Here is an 8,399-nt window from a genome sequence, read left to right as displayed (position 1 = left end):
AATTAAACAAAATGAATTAGCATTGGAATACAGAGTTTCGAAAGTCCAGATGGGAGTAAAAGTGTCTTTAAAGTAGTCAAGTTCTAGTCCTTTTCCAACATGATTCTATGCCCATTGGGCTTCAGAACAGAAGGCCACCCTACCTCCATGCACTGACCTCCATCCAGGACTCGCCCAGCTCCCCGCTCTGGAACTTGTTTTGCTTCCCCAGTCTGGGACTCATCCTGTTTCCCGCTCCGGGACTCTCTCTGCTCCCTTCTTCAGGCCTCGGCCCGTAGTCGCTCTGCTCCCAACTCCGTGTCTCGCTCTGGTCCCTGCTCTGGGACTCTCTCTGCTCCCCCCCTCCAGGATTCGCCCTGTTCCCAGCTCCAGGACTCAGTCCACTCCTCACTCCCAGACTCATCCTGCTCCCTGTTCCGAGCTCTGGCTGTGATTTGTCACCCTTCATCCTGCCTCCATTCTTCAGGGAGGGTAGGATAGTTTAAGAATTTAAAGTTGGGGGTCGGGTGATGGATGCAAAGATGCTGCAAAGCGGAAAAGCAAGAAAGAAAAGGAAAAGGACCTGGCAAGCAGCAGAGGGAGGTGGGAGAGATTGTCATCATCTCACACAGCGAGTGAATTTGATTCAATCCAACTTGGGGCCACCAGAGGATCCAACATGAATATTATTCGTTTATCGCACATAGACATGTAGAAGGAGGGAGTGATTAATATTATGGCACCATGTGATACCATCTGGACACAGTTTACCAAAATTAGAAGATTTCATCAGTCGGTTGACACTCTGAGACATTGACCGAATGATGAGGCCTGAAGTCCCCACACACCTAACCAATTCTGAGTGATAACTCTGAGGTTATTCTCTTAAATAATACTGGAAAGTATATGTTGACATTTTAAACAAAATCCTGCACAATCCGAATTTCTAGCCTCTGATATCCTGGCCTCAGCGCAGACCCAATGATGTTTCTACTCAGCCTGGTGTAGAGGATTTCTGGTCTGCCAAGGGGTTCTTCCAGCCCAGAATGGTGGTCTTCAGGTGGTCTTTCTGCCTGCCTTGGCTGCAGCATGGACTTTCGGTCTCGAGATGATTCCAGGGCGAACGTCCGGCCTCATGAACCTTGAGGTGAATCCCAGTGCAGTCTGGAGGTTAGGCCTGGTGTGGTCTGGAGGTTAGGCATGGTGCGATCTGGAGGTTAGGCTGAGTACAGTCTGGAGGTTATGCCTGGTGCGGTCTGGAGGTTAGGCCTGGTGCTGTCTGGAGGTTCGGCCTGGTGCTGTCTGGAGGCTCGGTCTGGTGCAGTTTGGAGGTTAGGCCTGGTACGGTCCAGAGGTTAGGCTTAGTTCGGTCTGGAGGTTAGGCCTGGTGCGGTCTGGAGGTTAGACCTGGTGCAGTCTGGAGGTTCGGCCCATTGTGGTCTGGAGGTTAGGCCTGATGTGGACTGGCGGTTAGGCCTTGTGCTGTCTTGAGGTTAGGCCTGGTGCGGTCTGGAGGTTAGGCCTGGTGCGGTCTGGAGGTTAGACCTGGTGCAGTCTGGAGGTTCGGCCCATTGTGGTCTGGAGGTTAGGCCTGATGTGGACTGGCGGTTAGGCCTTGTGCTGTCTTGAGGTTAGGCCTGGTGCGGTCTGGAGGTTAGGCCTGGTGAGATCTGGAGGTTAGGCCTAGTGAGGTCTGGCGGTTAGGCCTGGTGTAGTCTGGAGGTTAGGCCTTGTGCAGTCTCGAGGTTAGGCCTAGTGAGGTCTGGAGGTTAGGCCTGGTGCGGTCTGGGGGTTAGGCCTAGTGAGGTCTGGAGATTAGACCTGGTGCGGTCTGGAGGTTAGGCCTGGTGCGGTCTGGAGGTTAGGCCTGACGCAGTCTGGAGGTTAGGCCTGGTACAGTCTGGAGTCAAGACCTGGTGTGGACTGGAAGTGAGATGCCAGCATGAACTGGTTGGAAGACCATTGTACTGATCTTTGTATTCTCCATTTTACCATGTATTCCTAAAATCTCCAATACTGGACTTTTTAACTTCTCTATTTTTCCAGGCATTGTCACTGAAGAAGCAGAACCTGAGGACCTTTGTATTGAAGATAGCGCTGTAAGGAGCAACTTGTAAACTTTTCAGTGTACTCATCTGAGTACATGTGACAATAAAGCTAATTCTAATTCTAACTCTAAAAGACAAGAATAGATGGCATGTTAGTCTTCATGTCGAAAGGCTTCAGTACATTGCATAAAACCGTGATGACAAATAAAGAATGAAATCTATCAAAGATGATAGCAACTTGGAAGGAAGGAGCAAGACGAGGCCATTCGGTCCTTCGAGCCTACTCTGCCGTTCATCACGATCATGGCCGATTTCCCAACTCAACAGCCTAATCCCGCTTTTTACCCATAACCTTTGATCTTATTCACCCCCAAGTGCTGTATCTAGCCATCTCTTGAATACATTCAATGTTTTGGCATCAACTACTTCCTGTGGTAATGAATTCCACAATGTGTGAAGAAATGTCTCCTCAAATCCGTCCAAAATGGTCCACTCCGAATCCTCAGAGTGTGACCCCTGGTTATGGCCACATCCACCATCGGGAACATCCTCCCTGCATCTACCCTGTCTTATCTCGCTGGTAAAATGCCTACTTATGGTGATCACCCCTTCCTGGGTGAGATTCCACAATTTGAGAAGTCAGTGAACGGGGTTTATTTCGACGTTTAGAAGGTTTTTGACAAAGTCCCATGTAAAAAAAAATTAATGTGTAAAATTAAAGCACACGGGATGATTGGTATGGATTGAGCCAGATAGTAATTCAGTTAGCACACAGGAAACAAAGAGTAAGAATAAATGACACAGCACCAGGTGAGAGTCCAACATGTTTATTTGGAAGCACTAGCCTTCAGACCACCACTTCTTCAATAGGTATTTGAAGGAGCAGCACTCCGAAAGCTAATGCTTCCAAGTAAACCTATTGACTATAACCTGGTGTTGTGTGACTTTTAACTTTGTCCACCCCAGTCCAACGCAGGCACCTCCAAGTTATAAGAATAAATGTGCCTTTTTACTGAATGACAGGCAGTGATTAGTGGGTACCTTAGGGATCAGTACTTGGATCCCAGCTATTCACAATATATATTAATGATTTAGATGAAGGGACTAAATGTAATATCTCAAAATTTGCAGTTGACATAAAGCTGGGTGGAAGAGTGAGCTGTGAGAAGGATACAGGGATGTCACAGTGTGACTCAGACAGGGCTGAGGTAGTGGGTAAATGCATGATAGTTGCAGTACAATCTTATAAATGTAAGGTTACCCACTTTGGTAGCAAAAGTAGGAAGCAGATTATTATTCAAATGTCTGTAAATTGAGGGAGACACATCGCCAATGAGACCTTGATGTCCCCATGCTGAAAGTAAGTGTGTCGGTGTAGTAGACAGTTAAACTGTGTGTCGGCCTTCATAGTGAGAGGATTTGAGTACAGTAAGAGGGATGTCTTGCTGCAATTATATAGGACATCAGTGAGGCCACACCTGGAACATTGTGTGCAGTTTTGCTCTCCTTATCTGAAGAGAAATTGAGTGGTAAGGATTGTATTCACTGGGAGTCCAGAAGAGTGAGGGGGAAATCTCATAGAACCCTGTAAAATTTTAACGACTGGACATGTTAGATGCAGGAAGGGTGTTCCCCATGGTGGAGAAGTCCAGAACCAGGGGTCATGCTTTTAGATTAAAGGGAAAACCATTTAGAACTGGGAAGAGGAGACATTTCTTTTCAGACCCAGTGGTGTGCCTGTGGAATTCATTGAGAGGGAACGTGGTTAAGGCCAGAACATGATACGTTTTCAAGAAGGAGATAGATGTAGCCTCTTGTGGCTAAAGCACTGAAGGGATATGGGGATTGTTGGGGGGGGGGGTGGGGGGTGGGTAGGGGAAGGCTGTTTTAGGATACAGAACTCAATGACCAACCATGACATATAGAAAGGGCGAGCATGCTCCAGGGGTTGGATGACTTACTCCTGCTTCTATCTTCTATGTTCTATGTTCTATGTTAAGGTTCCACACAGATTCCCCAAACTGTTCAGCTCTCTATCAAAGGGAATGAACTTGATTATTTGTCCACCACTCCAGTTGGATGCAAAATGGTTCATTTTACAAATCTCACTCCCCTTATGGAAACCGTTCTCCCAAACCCCAGGTAATTTATGTTTTAAAAGAAGCCAAATAAACTAGGTGTGGCTGGGATTAACAAAAGGGTGACTTTATTAATGCAAAAGGTGCTCATGCAGGTCATTGCTGAGGCCACTTCTGGTCGCCCTGTTACAGGAAGAAAATTATTAAACTGGAGAGGGGCCAAAAAGATTTACCAGGATGATGCAGGAATGTAGGGTATGAGATAGAAAAATAGACTGGAAAAGCTGAGACTTTGTTCACTGAAGTATCGGAGGTTGAGGAGTAACTTGTTCAGGTTTATAAAATCATGAGGGACACAGGTAAGGTGAATGACAAGGGTCTTTTCCCTAGGGTGGGAGAAATCAAAACTCGGAGCATATTTTTAAGATGAGAGGAGAAACATTTTAAAACAACATGAGAGTCAACTCTTTTGCACAGAGAGAGGTTCATGTGTGGAATGAACTGTTGCCTCACAGTGCCAGGGACCTAGGTTCGATTCCATCCTTGGGTGACTATCTGTGTGGAGTTGGCACATTCTCCTCATGTCTGTGTGGGTTTCCTCTGGGTGCTCCGGTTTCCTTCCAAAGGGATGAGTATGTGAATATGAAGGATTTGGAGGGAAATGGGCCGGGTGCTGGCAGGTGGGACTAGATTGGGTTGGGATATCTGGCCGGGTTGGACCGAAAGGTCTGTTTCCACGCTGTACATCTCCATGACTCTAAGTGCAGCTAAGGTGGTTTGGCCATGTTAACTTGCCCATAGTGTCTAGGGATGTGTAGATTAGGTGGAACAGTCATGGGAAATGCAGGAATACAGAGAAAATGTTTAGGGGGAATGGGTCAGATTGGGATACATTTTGGAGGAACAGTATCGACTCGATGTGCTAAATGACCTGCTTCCACACTGTAGGGGTTCTATGATCTTCATATGCTGTTGAAATTAAGAAGGAAATATTAAACAATGGTAAAGCAAATAGATTGATGAGCATTAATATGTTATAATTCAATAAAAAAGCCAGTTTTATCAGCATGCCATCTGTAATCTTTGCAAACTGGAAAATTGGGTGTCATGGGATCAATGGTCACTCAACATTTTATGACATTATTTGGAAGTGTTTGGGAGATATTAGTAACGTAACATTACAGAGGACCCTTCAATAGCAGCATGTTGGAAAAAAATTGTGCCATTAATTGAAGGAAAAATATGTCATGGTATGTGCACCACAAAATTACATTCACACAGTTACATAAAGGCAATTTCATACTTCCATAAAGGTTATGACCTCAGCTTAGTGTTTCAATGCATACGCCATTATGCATACATGTATCACTCTCTCCATGTGTATTAGCCTTGTCAGCATGTTGGAGATAGTTCTGACAGCCAGTCTGATATTAATGCTGTCAAACTCCAGTTGGCTTTCAATTAAGAACTGTACAAGTTAAAGCAAAGAGCTGAAAAACATTGTTTTAATAAGGATGTCAGTGGCTGGGTGTTCTGAATCTATTTGAAGAAATGCGCTTGATAGCACATTTATAAACCCCAACTCCCATTCACTGCAATCAGAAGCTAAGCCAACCACTTGGATTCATGAAAATTGTTGGAATCTAACCACAGAAAATAATAGAGGGAATCAGAATCTTGATAGTGTGGAAGTAGGCCATTTGGCCCAGCAGATCCACACCAACCATTCAAAGAGCATCCCAGCCAGACCCACCTCACCTGTACATCCTGAGGCAATTTAGCATGGCCACTCCACCCTAACCTGCACATCTTTGGTCTGTGGAAGAAAACCTATGCAGACGTTGGGAGAATGTGCAATCTCCACCCATATGGATGCCTAAGGCTAGAATCGAACCTGAGTCCCTAGCGCTGTGAGGCAGCAGTGCTAACCACTGCGCTGCCCCAAGGGAACTGCTTCAATTCTCTATCCTGGACCATTAAGGAATCAAGTATCTTTGTGTCCTCATACGGCATCTCAGGACATTAACTATCCGCAGCTTGACCTCATTAAAGCATGTTCTTCTCACTTACAAAGGGAGAGAGTCTGGAATTTCTGTATTCAAAGCTGTTGAAGAAATTCTCCAGACTCAGACCTTGAACATTGATAAACATTATTGCATGATATAATAGGGAGCACACCTTTCCTTAGTACTGTCTGGTAATACTCCAAAGTGGATCACTGCGGATTTATGTAGAACAACAAATAGCGAGCTGACAGTTTCTCAGTCAGATGGAGAACCACAAGCTAGTCTCTAGATGGTCTACATGAGCATATGCCAGTCAGAGTTGGAGACTGTATATAACGAGCGATTGTTCTCAGATCTTGAGTCAATGCATATTTCAGACACTACACTCGCCCATTGATAATGTTTGGTTGAGTTGTGCTTTCGACAGATAAACAGTTCATGAGTTATGTGGCAAAAGGACAAGTTATGTGGTTGTTATGGAATGTTCTAGCAGGCTGGGGCCATCCAGGGCAAGGGGCCAAGCCAGGCAACAGAAACATCATGACTGACCAAAATCTCTGCAAACAAACGGGCCAGCAAAGACAGCTTCCACAAAAGTGTAAGGATAATACCAACAGAGACCACTTGAGAAGATGCAAGAAAAGGTTTGCAAGGGTGACACCAGAACTGAGACACAAAAGCTAATGGGTAGCAATGAAAGTGTTGGGGTTCCTTTCTCTAGCAATCAGGAGGATGACAGATATTGTCGTGTCAATGAAATCACTGGACAAGCAATCCAAAGGTTCAGGCTAATGCTTTAGGGACAAAAACAGAAATTGTTGGAAAAGCTCAGCAGGTCTGGCAGCATCTGTGGAGAGAAATCAGAGTTGATGATTTGGGTCTGGTGACTCTTCCTCAGAACTGGGGATCATGGAATGCTTTAGGGACATGGGTTCAAATCCCACCATGGCAACTGGTTGAATGTAGTTCTTTAATAAATCTGGTATTGGAAATCAATCTGAAGAATGGTGACCATGAAATAATAATTGATTGTCTGAAAAACCTTCCTGAATCACTAATAGCCTTTAGGAAAGGAAATATGCTGTCCTTACTTGCTCTGGTCTATTAGTAACTCCAAACCTGCAGCAATATCCTTGATTCTTAACTGCCCTCTGAGCCTCCAATTTCAAATAACCTCCCTTCCCCTCCCCCAACTCCTTTCCCATCCCTCCTCCCAATCATTCCTCTCTTTGACCCTTCCTTCCATCCACCAAAAGGATTCATTCCTCCCATTGACCAACCAGGACGTAACCTCTACATGCACTCATCCATCCCCACCTCACCACCCTGCACGCCCTCCCCCTTTATCTGCAGCTCCCCTCACCCCCACCCCCAGTCCTGAAGAAGGGTTACACCCAAAACATTGTTTTCTCCCCCTCCTGATGCTGCCTGGCTTGCTGTGTCCTTCTTGCCTCCTGCCTGTCTACCTTGGATTCCAGCATCTGCAGATTTTTTTTTGCCTCCGAAATGGCCTAGCAAGCAGTTGTACCAAGCCATTAGACATACCAGATGGATCACAGCATTTCACAAACACAGCCTAACGCCACCTTCAAGGCTTTTTAAGCAAGCACAGTAAATGCTAGACATGCCGTGACACCTGCATCTCATGAAAGAGTAACAAAAGCTCCGATGAGAGGTCTGTAAATTATGGAGAGCGTTCAAGAGGTTAAATATATAAGGGTTCCTTCCAGCTGTGGGAAAATCCAAAATGAGGGGCCATAAAGATACAAACATCACTAATAAACCCAATAGGGAATTCAGGAGAAATTTCTCTGTGCACTGAGTGCTTAGAATATAAAGTAAGAATGAGGTATCTGTGGTGAATAACATAAATGTGTTTAATGGAGAAATAGATAAATATATGACAGGGAATGGAATAGAAGGAAGTGCTGATTTTGTTTGATGAAGTATAGTGGGAGGGCCAGGGTGTAGATCATGTGGTCCAGTTTAGATCAATTTGTTAAAAAGTGCAGCTGTATATCTTTCATATTAAGAAACTCAGGTATTTATCAATTAAAAGAGTTAGTGAGCACCACCTCCTTAATGGACCATCAAACAAAATTTGAAAGGAATAAGATTGCATCAAAATAAGTTTCTGTTCTGAATGTTGAAGGTGCGTCTCTGGTGCCCACTAGTGGTAGGAGGCCTGAAGAGTGCTGACACAGACTAAGTGCTTCATCTCCAAGGACAGCCAGTAGGGGTGAAAGTATGAAAAGCAAGATAGACCATCTCATTGAATTATCATCTTG

The sequence above is a fragment of the Chiloscyllium plagiosum genome, unplaced genomic scaffold (assembly GCF_037043375.1).
Source record: "Chiloscyllium plagiosum isolate Xiang-an unplaced genomic scaffold, Cpla_swu_hap1 HiC_scaffold_16, whole genome shotgun sequence".
In the NCBI taxonomy this organism is placed as follows: Eukaryota; Metazoa; Chordata; class Chondrichthyes; order Orectolobiformes; family Hemiscylliidae; genus Chiloscyllium; species Chiloscyllium plagiosum.
Note: the sequence above shows the minus strand (reverse complement) of the source record.